The following is a 12,955-nucleotide window of genomic DNA, read 5'->3' on the forward strand; positions in this document are numbered from 1 at the left end:
ATTATGAACATTAACTGTATTTGCTGTAAATTACACATGCGGCGGGAATCCTGAGGATACCTCCCACCAGAGCAGTTGGGGAAAGACACAGCCCACCTGTTCAAAGCCACCTATGACCTTTCTTGTAATGTAGAGACACATCCCTGTGTCCAATGAACAATGAGATACAGGTACCATTGTATTGTAAATGTATGTTGTGTATATAAAGACCACTGTTGCCTGGCCAGCCTCATGTCTCTGAAGGCTTTCTCCCTGAATGCTGAGGACTGGATCCAGGTCGCGCATGCGAATCATTCCCACGTATGTATTATTCTCTGTAGCCATTTTGTTCGCCATTTATGTTCTCATTTGTTCGCTCTTGTTTGCAATTGTTCGCCATTGTTCACATTATTTTCTGTTATTCTGTTTAGATTTCTATGTTAGTTTGTAGTGTATAACTTGTATTGTGTTTCCCTTTTTCTCTAAACCATCCACGGCGGTGTTAGAGCTGCTGTGGTTTTTAAATCCAAACCAGGTCTTGTGTTTTCACTGTTTACTGCAAAGGGCTTTTCTTAGCGTCTCAATCGCTCAAACAGCATACACATTGTTAAGGTTTTTAAGCGTTGCATCATTGTAGTATCTGACTACTAAGGTTGCGTGAATCCATGAGCGTACGTGTCGCTCGTGCGTCACGCCTACGGCCTAGCGTCTGTTACGCTAAGTATGTACCCCTACGGTACTCAGTACGCAAATAGCGTACTCAGTCTGTAATAGTGTATAGCTTTATGTTTAATGGTAGCACAGTAGGGAGACTCTAATGATCCTACCATTTATAGATAACAAGTGTCTATAAGTGGTACGATTGGACCGCACGGTTGTATGTGTAAACAATTAACGCAACATGATATGAGGTTGCATATTCGTGCGTAAATCTTATCCTCATACGCGTTGTAGGGAGCACATGCAAGCGTGATTTGTGTAAAGTAAAAGTTTAGGGAATTGTCGCCGATCTCTCAGGAAAATCTTGAGAGGTAGGGCCTGCAACGGCTACACGAGTCTGCTAGAAGGCGGATCCGTGGTACTCGGAGCAGAAGAAGTTCAGTGGAAGAGCTTTAAGGATTTCCACTGTAGACTACTGTGTTTGGTGCATTTTAGGAAGTTTTTCTGTGTTAAAAAGGTCCACAATGGAAGCCAAGTGCACAACACAGGGACGTTCAGCAGTCAGGGTTCAGACTGCAGAGTTCAGACCCCGGGGGTCTGCCCGGTTAGTAATGTGGGGGAAGTATGGTCCCCACACTGAGACCTTTTGTGATGAATGGACACGAATGACTGTGGGGGATAAAGCACCATTTCCTGGGATAGGTAGTTTTGACTCAGAGGTATTGCATAATCTAAGGCTTAGGATCTGTCTCATAAAATCCCAAAAACAGAGGATCAGACACACAAATTGTTTACATTTATGGCAACGAGAGAGTGATATACAGAGGGAATTAGCTTACACAGCTGGTTCCAACCCTAGCAGGAAACTGATGGCAACCGGAGAGACAATGGCTACAGAGAATGGCATACTGGGATATAATGATAATAGTGCACTTAATAAATGTATTAATGACAATAAGAATAAATGTAATAAATGTGTTAATGACGATAGGAGTAAAACTGATAAATGTACAAATTCTAACCCGTGCAAGTTGCACCCCATGTTAGACTTCCCTCAGGATTACAAGCAAGAAAGTGAGCCCAGCACGATGTCGGCACTTTCTCCAGTAGCCACCATACAAGACACCCAGGTGGGCACGGCCCAATCGGTAAAGGCAGTAGTAAAGCCTCCTAACGGAGGGTCAGGTGAGGTCGTGTCCACAGGTAAGTACGGTATTGTATATTATGCACAGACAACTGCACCTCACATTGTAGAGTCAACACAAGATGATGTAGTTGAACTTAATCCTGTCAGGGTGATTGCAGTCCCAAATGGAAAGACTGACGCTCTGGGAATCACTCCCGTCAGGAACATTGCAATGCATTGCCCCTGGTCCCGGGCAGAATTGAGAACAATTATGTCAGAATTTCCCAATCCCAGGAAAGATCTAGTTGCATGCCAGAAATTTATTAAATAATTAGGTAATGCCACAGAACCCACAAACAAAGATTGGCGAACAGTGCTACGAGTATGTCTACCCTCCAACATTGACCCTGCGAAATTCATTACTGATTGTAAGTTAGACGCAGAAGTACCTCTCACTGAAGAATACACTCAGGAGAATGTACAACAAATCAATCTGCAATTAGGAATATATTTCCAAACTGTTGTCAAGTGGAACAAAATTTTCTCCATTAGACAAAAAGAAGGTGAAACTGCTTCTGACTATTTCCACCGAGCACTGCAGGAAATGGCTAGATACACTGGGGTCGTGGACATTGGGGAAAATATGCATCATAGAGAGGTAGCGGTGTCCGTATTAATGGAAGGTTTAAAAGAAACGTTGAGAACCAGAGTACAAACCACTCAACCTAACTGGAGAGGTATCTCGGTGGCTGCATTAAGGGAGTCCGCTATCGAACATGACCATAATATCCAAAGAACCAGGGAAGCACAGGGAGAGCGGTTGATGGTGATGAGCATCCAAGCACTGGAAGAGGCATCAACTCGACCAAAACCCCCGGCCCCTGGCACATGGAGGAAGCCAATGGTTTGTTATCTGTGTAAAAGGGAAGGGCATTATGCCAGCAACTGTAACAGCACACATAAAGTCAGACCTCCTAGACAAGAACACGAGCAAAGTTATGACATACTGTATGACGCACGTAATTGTAATCAGGGATCATATAGGAAAAATTTTGGGCCGCACCTGTAATTTGCAGCCAGTGAAGTATAGTTGGTAGATCATATCTTGTATACAGGGGCGGCCAGGTAAACCCTGTGATTTATCTTTAAATGTTTCCTCTTCATCTCTGACGTTCACCAGCAGAACTACAGCTCAAACGTCACATGTCTACTTGGTCTTTTCAGAGGTCTGCCCAACCCCAGTATATCTTACCAGCATCATTGTGCCTGGCCATGCACAGAGGGTGGAGAGTGGAAATACTGGTGGGGGAGACTGTGCAGAGATACCGATAGACATTTTGGTGTGACAGCCTGATGGTGAATGGAAATCTGACAATTTTTCTCTTTTTTTCTATTATTCTCTCTCTTTTTGTTTTTTCATGTTCTAAGGATGGTATGTCACACAACAGTTAAACAAATGGTAATGCAAGATTTATGCTCCTTACAGAAAGGTCGCTGATTCGGAAAGAATATAGTATCACTGGAGTGTTCGTTTTGGGAAAACTGAGAAACAGCACTGTTGAGACGGCATCTGAGCAAGAAGAACAAAAAGACTAGAGACGGTTATCGTACCAATTTTCTTTCCCTTCTAATTATTTTCTTTTCCCCCATTACCACTCTTTCTTTCTCCTCCTGCAAGATGGACTTGCCCCAAGAGACTGCATTCCGTGTTTTCCTGTTGACCCTGTTGTTGACCAGAGCAGTCTGTTTCGGTGAGAGTACCAGAGAGGTCGAGAAATTATCTGGAATGGGTTCTGATGACAAGGATGGATTCGTAGAATTCCAAGAGCAACGCAATCACCGAGCAAAGGCGAGTATTAGAAAACGATCTGGTAGCCATGACACTAGAAGACATTGTGAAGGATTGTTAGCTGAAGAGAATTGTATCTGTAGGAATTGTGAAAACATAGTTGAGGACAGGTGCATCCAGCGATGTCAGTCCAGCCTTAATATCAACATGGACCGTCATCCATTGAGTGACTATCACTCATTAGTGGGTAAGGTTTTAAACCAAACGGAATGCTGGGTGTGCTCACAAGTACCTCAAGGTCATAGAAAGTCAGGACTAGTGCCATACGCTTTAACGATAGATGAGGTACTTGAATTAAGGGGTGGGAGACCGGTGGACAAGAAATTTAATATTTCTAGGCCTCCTAGTTTGAAGCTCCACCAATATCATGTGGATAGGTCCTTAGTATGTTTTAACATTTCCAATCCCCGAAAGCCGGGAAGTTGGGAAGTGACATGGAACAACCAAACCATGACATTCTCACACAGAGCCGATAGAATGCCCATAGACTCAGAGCTTATACGCCAAATAGCCAATGGTGGGAGATATTTTCAGTATAGGTACACTCTAGGAAGTAGGACCGTGCGAGTTGGAGAAGTATCACCAGGATACTGTGCGCATATCATACAGCCTGATACGTGTACTAGACAAATGAGAGAGTTAGGGATAGGATTTTTCACCTGGAAGGTTTGTAATATGGTGATGTCATATTCTGTCCCATATGTCCTTCCCGATGATGCATATTTCATATGTGGGAGGAAGGCGTATAAGTGGCTTGCCCCAAACTCAGAGGGATTGTGTTACATTGGAAGAGTGTTGCCAGAAGTAATGACCATTACCCATGATAAAATGAAAGACGTTCACCGCAATGCTCAAGCTCCTTACACTCACACTCACTACGAACACATTGTTAAGAGATTAAGAGACACCTTATAGATAGGACAGAGCATGCAGCCTCTGATTTGATCCATGAATCCACCGGGATTCAATTCCTACTCGCGCTAGATATCACCCGTACCGCCAGAGGAGTTATAAATTTTAGGTATATAACTGCGCTAGCGAACCTGATAGACAATATCACCGAGATGTATGATGACACCTTCAGGTATACTGGGAGAGAATTGCAAGCTTACAAAACGGAACTGATCCAGCACAGGATGGTTCTCAATTACATCACAGCGGTGACAGGTGGGTATTGTGTCACTCTAGCAACTCAGTATAGCGTGAAGTGCTGTACATATTTCACAAACAGCACCGATGACCCAACCGAGGTCATAGATCAAATGATGGACGATATCTTGCAATTGAAGTGGGAGTTCCGAAGGAGACACAACCTTACTGCTGTGAGTAATGAACTGACCGGCTGGGTTTCATGGTTGAACCCACGCAATTGGTTCTCAGGTTTAGGAGAATGGGCTCAAAATGTTATCGTGAATGTAGGGAAATTTCTCCTTTGTATCCTAGGAGTTGTCATAATGATTGGTTTGATATTTAGATGTGTTCGGATTTTAATGAATTGCAAGTGCAGTACCAAATTGATGAGTTTGAGGAGTGAGGGCATTGTTACAACAACTGGTTTAATTTATGACCCATCAATCGAGACAATGCTGTGATAAAATGTGATTCCACGGTCCGTTTCTTTCACCCGTTTCTCCTTTGTTTTTCTCCAAGGTAAAAAGATATCCACTCGGAAGAAGATTTTGATGACCCTTATACAGACCATTGATGAACTTTTTCACAGACATTTGATGAACTTTTAGAGGCTTTAACTTTCTATGGACACTTGAAAAACTTTGCTTGCCACTTACAGCAAAGATACAGCAACCCGGACAAGACATCAACAAGACATCCATGGACAATTACACACATTACCATATGAATGCATTTATAACGCATGTTTCTTATCTTCATCTCTATGATCTTCAGGTAGTGACACACATAGTAGACAGGTAATATAGGTACATATATTAGCACTCACATATTTTCCCCCTTCATGTATCATCAACTAATGTGCACCCCATTTGTTGGAACTAAAAGCCGAAAAGAGCTCGGTAGAGTTTGTTAGCCCACTTACAGACCCTTAATACGGGATAAGAAGGATTCAATGTATACTTCGCAATACCTCAAAGCTTGTACGGCACGATGATACATGACCCCTCAGACATGAATTTCATACATACATGCTTTTACTATCCCACTAGGTCATACATTTCCCACCTTCTCCTCTCCTCCCTACACCCAATCATATATAGGTATTTCACGGTATTATATATTTTTCTGCTTAAATTGTTTAGATAGTGGCAGTTATTGTTGAATGCCAAAGGGTGGACTGTCAAAGTCGAAAAATATCATGATGCATATGCCTTGTACTAACCCCTCATGCACATGCCCGCTGCGCGAGCACACACTCTGCCGTGCGTGCACATATCCGCAATTTGCATAAAGATCGCTCCGGCGATCATGCGCGTGGTATGCGCATTTACGGTAGAGTTTGTAAGCGTCTAGCGTGCGACTCGATCGCAGCATATTTAACCCATATAGTGTGTTTTGTAGTTAATATTCCCCTAGACAATGTCAGCGAGTATGTTTAGTTTAAACTGTTCCTGGACAGAGAGATTCCTCTTTGCATGATAGGAAGGGTCAGACAAAGGTTGAAAGGTGGTGTCTAGTATCCAGCTGTAGGGTATTTTAAGGGTAACATTCCGGTGTTAGTTAGGAAAGGATCGCTCGCTCCTGCGTATAGTTATGTACAGAAGTAGATTATGAACATTAACTGTATTTGCTGTAAATTACACATGCAGCGGGAATCCTGAGGATACCTTCCACCAGAGCAGTTGGGGAAAGACACAGCCCACCTGTTCAAAGCCACCTATGACCTTTCTTGTAATGTAGAGACACATCCCTGTGTCCAATGAACAATGAGATACAGGTACCATTGTATTGTAAATGTATGTTGTGTATATAAAGACCACTGTTGCCTGGCCAGCCTCATGTCTCTGAAGGCTTTCTCCCTGAATGCTGAGGACTGGATCCAGGTCGCGCATGCGAATCATCCCCACATATGTATTATTCTCTGTAGCCATTTTGTTCACCATTTATGTTCTCATTTGTTCGCTCTTGTTTGCAATTGTTCGCCATTGTTCACATTATTTTCTGTTATTCTGTTTAGATTTCTATGTTAGTTTGTAGTGTATAACTTGTATTGTGTTTCCCTTTTTCTCTAAACCATCCACGGCGGTGTTAGAGCTGCTGTGGTTTTTAAATCCAAACCAAGTCTTGTGTTTTCACTGTTTACTGCAAAGGGCTTTTCTTAGCGTCTCAATCGCTCAAACAGCATACACATTGTTAAGGTTTTTAAGCGTTGCATCATTGTAGTATCTGACTACTAAGGTTGCGTGAATCCATGAGCGTACGTGTCGCTCGTGCGTCATGCCTACGGCCTAGCGTCTGTTACGCTAAGTATGTACCCCTACGGTACTCAGTACGCAAATAGCGTACTCAGTCTGTAATAGTGTATAGCTTTATGTTTAATGGTAATAATTGACACTATCAGTGGCAAGCTGCCCAATCAGATTGTGATGTCACTCAGGTGCTAAAAGGGAGGGGTAATTCTGTGTAAGAAAAAACAATTTGTGTTCCCTAATGCACACTGAGTGAAAAATAATACTACATAATAATCAGATAATACGAAGATCTTAGTTGCGTATATCTGCAGATATAGGGTTAAGCCCCCAGGCCGATCGGCAAGGCGTCTCCGTCACTGGGGGTCCCTAATACTAGGTATGGGACTGGGGTGCAGGACCCCATCACGTCAGCACAGGTTGGCTACCCCAGGTCAGTACACAGGTGAAAATTAATAAGGGTAAATAAGAAGCACATAAGTGCTATGTAAGTGAAGTGTGATTAAAATACAAAAATATATGCAAAGTAATAGGGAAAATCATAAGTGTTAATAAAGTGTTAGGGTATACCGACCTGAAGCCACCCAGCCATACTGACATAGGGGCCACCGCACCCCACACCCACCCCATAAATAATTACACATATGTCTGGGTCTGAATGCCCAGTGTAAGGCCACATGATAATGGCTCCTACAGCATCTGAGATCCAGCTTACCTGGAGACACCCCTAACTTCTCCAATGGCACTCTGGAGTCTGCAATCCCTCCTAATGCTGACCCCTCCATGCCTCTCTAAAATACAATGCACATATAGTGGCAAACTGCTCAATCAGATTGTGATGTCACTCAGGTGCTAAAAAGGAGGGGTAATTATGTGTAAGAAAAAACAATTTGTGTTCCCTAATGCACACTGAGTGAAAAATAATACTACATAATAATCAGATAATACGGACATCTTAGTTGCGTATATCTGCAGATATGGGGTTAAGCCCCCAGGCCGATCGGCAAGGCGTCTCCATCACTGGGGGGTCCCTAACACTAGGTATGGATCCGAGGTGCACCTGAGTGACATCACAATCTGATTGAGCAGCTTGCCACTATATGTGCATCGTATTTAGAGAGGCATGGATGGGTCAGCATTAGGAGTATCTCCGGACCATGGTGGGAGCCATGTTTCTGGAGACCTGCACAATATAAAAAAGTAGAAAAATGAAAAAAGAAAGTGAAAAACCTGTACTTCTCAATTTAATACTAGAATCCAACAACTCCATAGACTCCATGATCCAAGCCCTAACCATCCATCTCCATTAGTGTATAAAAATATTATGTCATGAGGGACAATAATGTCAAGTTTGTAATCCCGCATGACTCCAATTTCTTTAGGTGTAGATTGTGATCACCCCCTCTCAATGGTCTCGGTACGTGATCTATAATCATACAACGTAATGTAGCAACCCATATTGAAGAAAGCTATCCAGCTTGTTACCGGTATCCGTTTGGATGGTCGACCATGTTATGGTCAACAGTCATTAGGTCAACCACTATTGGTCGACATTGACATGGTCGTCATGGACACATGGTCGACACATGAAAATGGATGACACATGACAGGTCGACATATGAAAAGATCATCATGGATATTTTGAGAAAAAAAATAGATTTTTAGATTTGTCATATTTTACCATCCACGTGAACTACAATTGGGAATGGTAACCTGTGCCAAGCGCAGCGGTAGCAGAGCGAGGCACCTTACCCGCAGCATGGCGAGTAAAGCGAGCCATGTAAGGGGATGCGGTACACTTATTGGGGTTCCTAGTCATGTTACGGAAAAAATGACACCAAAAACAGTTCAAAAATCAATGTCGACCTTTTCATATGTCAACATGTCATGTGTCGACCATTTTCATGTGCCGACCATTACTCCATGTCGACCAAGTCAATGTCAACCTATAGTGGACGACCTAATGACTGTCGACCTTAACATGGTCAACCATTCATACCGGAACCCTTGTTATCACAGTAACTCACAGCCTTGTACAGACTGAGCACCCAGTTACAGTGATATAAACCAGGGAAGCTGTGTAGCCCCAAAATCAAGGAGACTACGGAGTTGTACTAAATGTTGCAGTCAGCCAGTCAGCACCAGTGTGAGTAACTGAGGCACAGGTAGCAGTGAGAATCTGTCACGTCACTACCAGAGAGAGACACCTGTTCCAGCTAATAGGCCCTACACACTGGGAGATATGAGTGAAAGATATGAACGATCTTGTTCATTAATGAACGAGATACCGTTCATATCTTTCAGTGTGAAGACACCAGTGATGAACGATGCGCGACACCGCATTCGTTTATCGCTGGTGCCCCGTTGCTTGTGCATGCAGGCCAATATGGACGATCTCGTCCATATTTGCCTGCACTGCTATGGAACCGGGTGATGGGGGGGAGTGAAGAAACTTCACTCCCCCCGTCACTGCCCCCCCCCCCGCCGCCGGGTCGCCCGTCGGCCATATCCGCCATCGGCCAGCTCGGCGGCGGATCGCGCAGTGTGTAGGGCCCTTAAGTGAGACGTTACAGGGGGAGTTATCCTGTATAATTTACAGTCTACCTCAGTAAAAGTCAGTTCCCACATCACTTATACAGCTTGTGCTTGTATGCAGTGTCTGCTGAGGAAACTGCTTCTGCCTTATTCACTGCTACTGCTTGTGCCTCCTTCCATAACTGCTTATCTACACAGCTCAGGAACTGTATTGCTACTTATACTACTTGTTAAAAGAACTTCTGCAATTGCTTATTCCCAGTCCCAGGAACTGCATTACTTACCGACCTTAAACGTTAAGGCACTGTTCTAACCGCTTATGTTCTCTTGCCTAAGGGATTACCACATTTGCTAACTTTTTCTACTTAACGGACACTCGAGTAATAAGGCACTGACTCTAGACCAAAGGGATATAGCCCAGGAACTGAGTTAAGCGGTGACATTCCTAGCGCCATCTGGCAGGCATCTAGTGAAATACACAAACGTTGGAACATTGCTAATTCTTGTTGAGAGATATTTATTGAACTGTGCCTTATATTGCTTCAAATGCGAAATTGGGAATAGCCTTAAAAGGGGCAACTGTGCATGGAAATTTTGATTGGTGCCTTACGTTAATTGTTATTGAATGTAACTGTGCATACTTTTGTTTTGCAACTATAACGGTGTTAATAAAATTTGAGTCACTATCCTAACGTGTAGTGACTGTGTATGTGGGGGTACTCTGGGGGGTTCTCATCCTTTGCTTGCACTAAGGGAAGATGCAGATCTAAGGGTATATGCAATTAGCGGCGAATCGCGTCAAATTATCGCCGTTTTTAAATTCGACACAATTCGACCGTCCAATTTCGGCAAGTGGTTGCCGAAATTCACCATATTCAATGGAAAACGGATTCGACAGTCCCGCGGGCGGAAAACGGCCGATTTGACGGATTTTGCCGCAATTTAAAAAAAACGGGGAAAAACTGGAAAAAACCCCCAAAAAATGGCGTGGGGTCCCCCCTCCAAAGCATAACCAGCCTCGGGCTCTTCGAGCTGGTCCTGGTTCTAAAAATCCGGGGAAAAATTGGACAGGGGATCCCCCGTATTTTTAAAACCAGCACCGGGCTCTGCGCCTGGTGCTGGTGCAAAAAATACGGGGGACAAAAGGAGTAGGGGTCCCCCGTATTTTTTACACCAGCATCGGGCTCCACTAGCTGGACAGATAATGCCACAGCCGGGGGTCACTTTTATACAGTGCCCTGCGGCCGTGGCATTAAATATCCAACTAGTCACCCCTGGCCGGGGTACCCTGGGGGAGTGGGGACCCCTTCAATCAAGGGTCCCCCCCCCAGCCACCCAAGGGCCAGGGGTGAAGCCCGAGGCTGTCCCCCCCATTCAAGGGCTGCGGATGGGAGGCTGATAGCCTTGAGGAAAATGACATGAATATTGTTTTTCCCAGTAGTACTACAAGTCCCAGCAAGCCTCCCCCGCAAGCTGGTACTTGGAGAACCACAAGTACCAGCATGTGGGAGAAAAATGGGCCCGCTGGTACCTGTAGTACTACTGGAAAAAAAATACCCAAATAAAAACAGGAGACACACACCGTGACAAGTACAACTTTATCACACACTGCCGACACACACATACTTACCTATGTTGACACGCCAACTGCCACAGTCTTCGACGATCCGAGGGTACCTGTGAAAAAAATTATACTCACCTGCCAGTGTCCAGAGATAAATCCACGTCAAGAGATAAAATCCTCGTACTTGGCAAACAAAAAACACGAACACCCGACCACCGGACTGAAAGGGGTCCCATGTTGACACATGAGACCCCTTTCCCCGAATGCCGGAACCCCACGTGACTGCTGTCACTGAGGTCCCTTCAGCCAATCAGGAAGTGCCACGTCGTAGCGCTCACCTGATTGGCTGTGTGCGTCTGAGCTCAGACAGCGCATCGCACAGCTCCCTCCATTACTTTCAATGGTGGGAACTTTGCCGTCAGCGGCGGGGTTACCCGCGGTCAGCCGCTGACCGCGGGTGACCCCACCACTAACCGCAAAGTTCCCACCATTGAATATAATGGAGAGGCTTTGCGATGCGCTGTCTGGCAGCTCAGACGCGCACAGAGCCAATCAGCAGAGTGCAAGGACGTTGCACTCGCTGATTGGCTGAAGAGACACTTCAGTGACAGGTGTCACGGGGGTGTCTGCATTCGTGGAAAGGGGTCTCATGTGTCAACATGGGACCCCTTTCAGTCCGCTGGTCGGGTGTTCGTTTTGTTGTTTTGACAAGTACGAGGATTTATCTCTGGACCCTGGATCAGGTGAGTATAATTATCTTTTATCTTCAGGTACCTGTGGATTCTACTTGGAGAAGAGGACCGACTGCTTCGTGTCAACATAGGTAAGTATGTGTGTGTCGGCAGGTGTGCAATAAAGTTTTACTATCAAGGTGTGTGTCTCCTGTTTTTATTTGGGTATTTTTTTTCCAGTAGTACTACAGGTACCAGCGGGCCCGTTTTTCTCCCGCATGCTGGTACTTGTGGTTCTCCAAGTACCAGCTTGCGGGGGAGGCTTGCTGGGACTTGTAGTACTACTGGGAAAAACAATATTCATGTCATTTTCCTCAAGGCTATCAGCCTCCCATCCGCAGCTCTTGGATGGGGGGGACAGCCTCGGGCTTCACCCCTGGCCCTTGGGTGGCTGGGGGGGGACCCCTTGATTGAAGGGGTCCCCACTCCCCCAGGGTACCCCGGCCAGGGGTGACTAGTTGGATATTTAATGCCACGGCCGCAGGGCACTGTATAAAAGTGACCCCCGGCTGTGGCATTATCTGTCCAGCTAGTGGAGCCCGATGCTGGTGTAAAAAATATGGTGGACCCCTACTCTTTTTGTCCCCCGTATTTTTTGCACCAGCACCAGGCGCAGAGCCCGGTGCTGGTTTTAAAAATACGGGGGATCCCCTGTCCATTTTTCCCCCGGATTTTTAGAACCAGGACCGGCTCGAAGAGCCCGAGGCTGGTTATGCTTTGGAGGGGGGACCCCACGCCATTTTTTTCTGGGATTTTACCATTCCATCTAAAAAAAAAATATATATTATTTTTAAAAATATATAAATAATACTTGTGCCTCCAAAAAAGACAAACCAAGTACCTAGTCCCTTCTAATATAAATAGATATGCTATTACCAAGAAAAAAAAACACAAAAAAAACATGTTTTAAATTTTTTTTATTAGTTTCACCCACCAAAGTGTGGCGGATTGAAAATGACGAATTTACTGTCTAAAAGCACTGTTGTCGAATTTCCAAACTTCAATTGAATATACTTTGGTCGAATTGCAACACTTGTATCATTGCAGAAAAGTCGAATTTGACAAAAGTCGAATTTCAAAAAGTAGAATTTTGATAGTCCGTTTTTTTGACGGAAAGTACTGAATTGCATT

Source organism: Pseudophryne corroboree, chromosome 3 (assembly GCF_028390025.1).
Source record: "Pseudophryne corroboree isolate aPseCor3 chromosome 3, aPseCor3.hap2, whole genome shotgun sequence".
NCBI lineage: Eukaryota > Metazoa > Chordata > Amphibia > Anura > Myobatrachidae > Pseudophryne > Pseudophryne corroboree.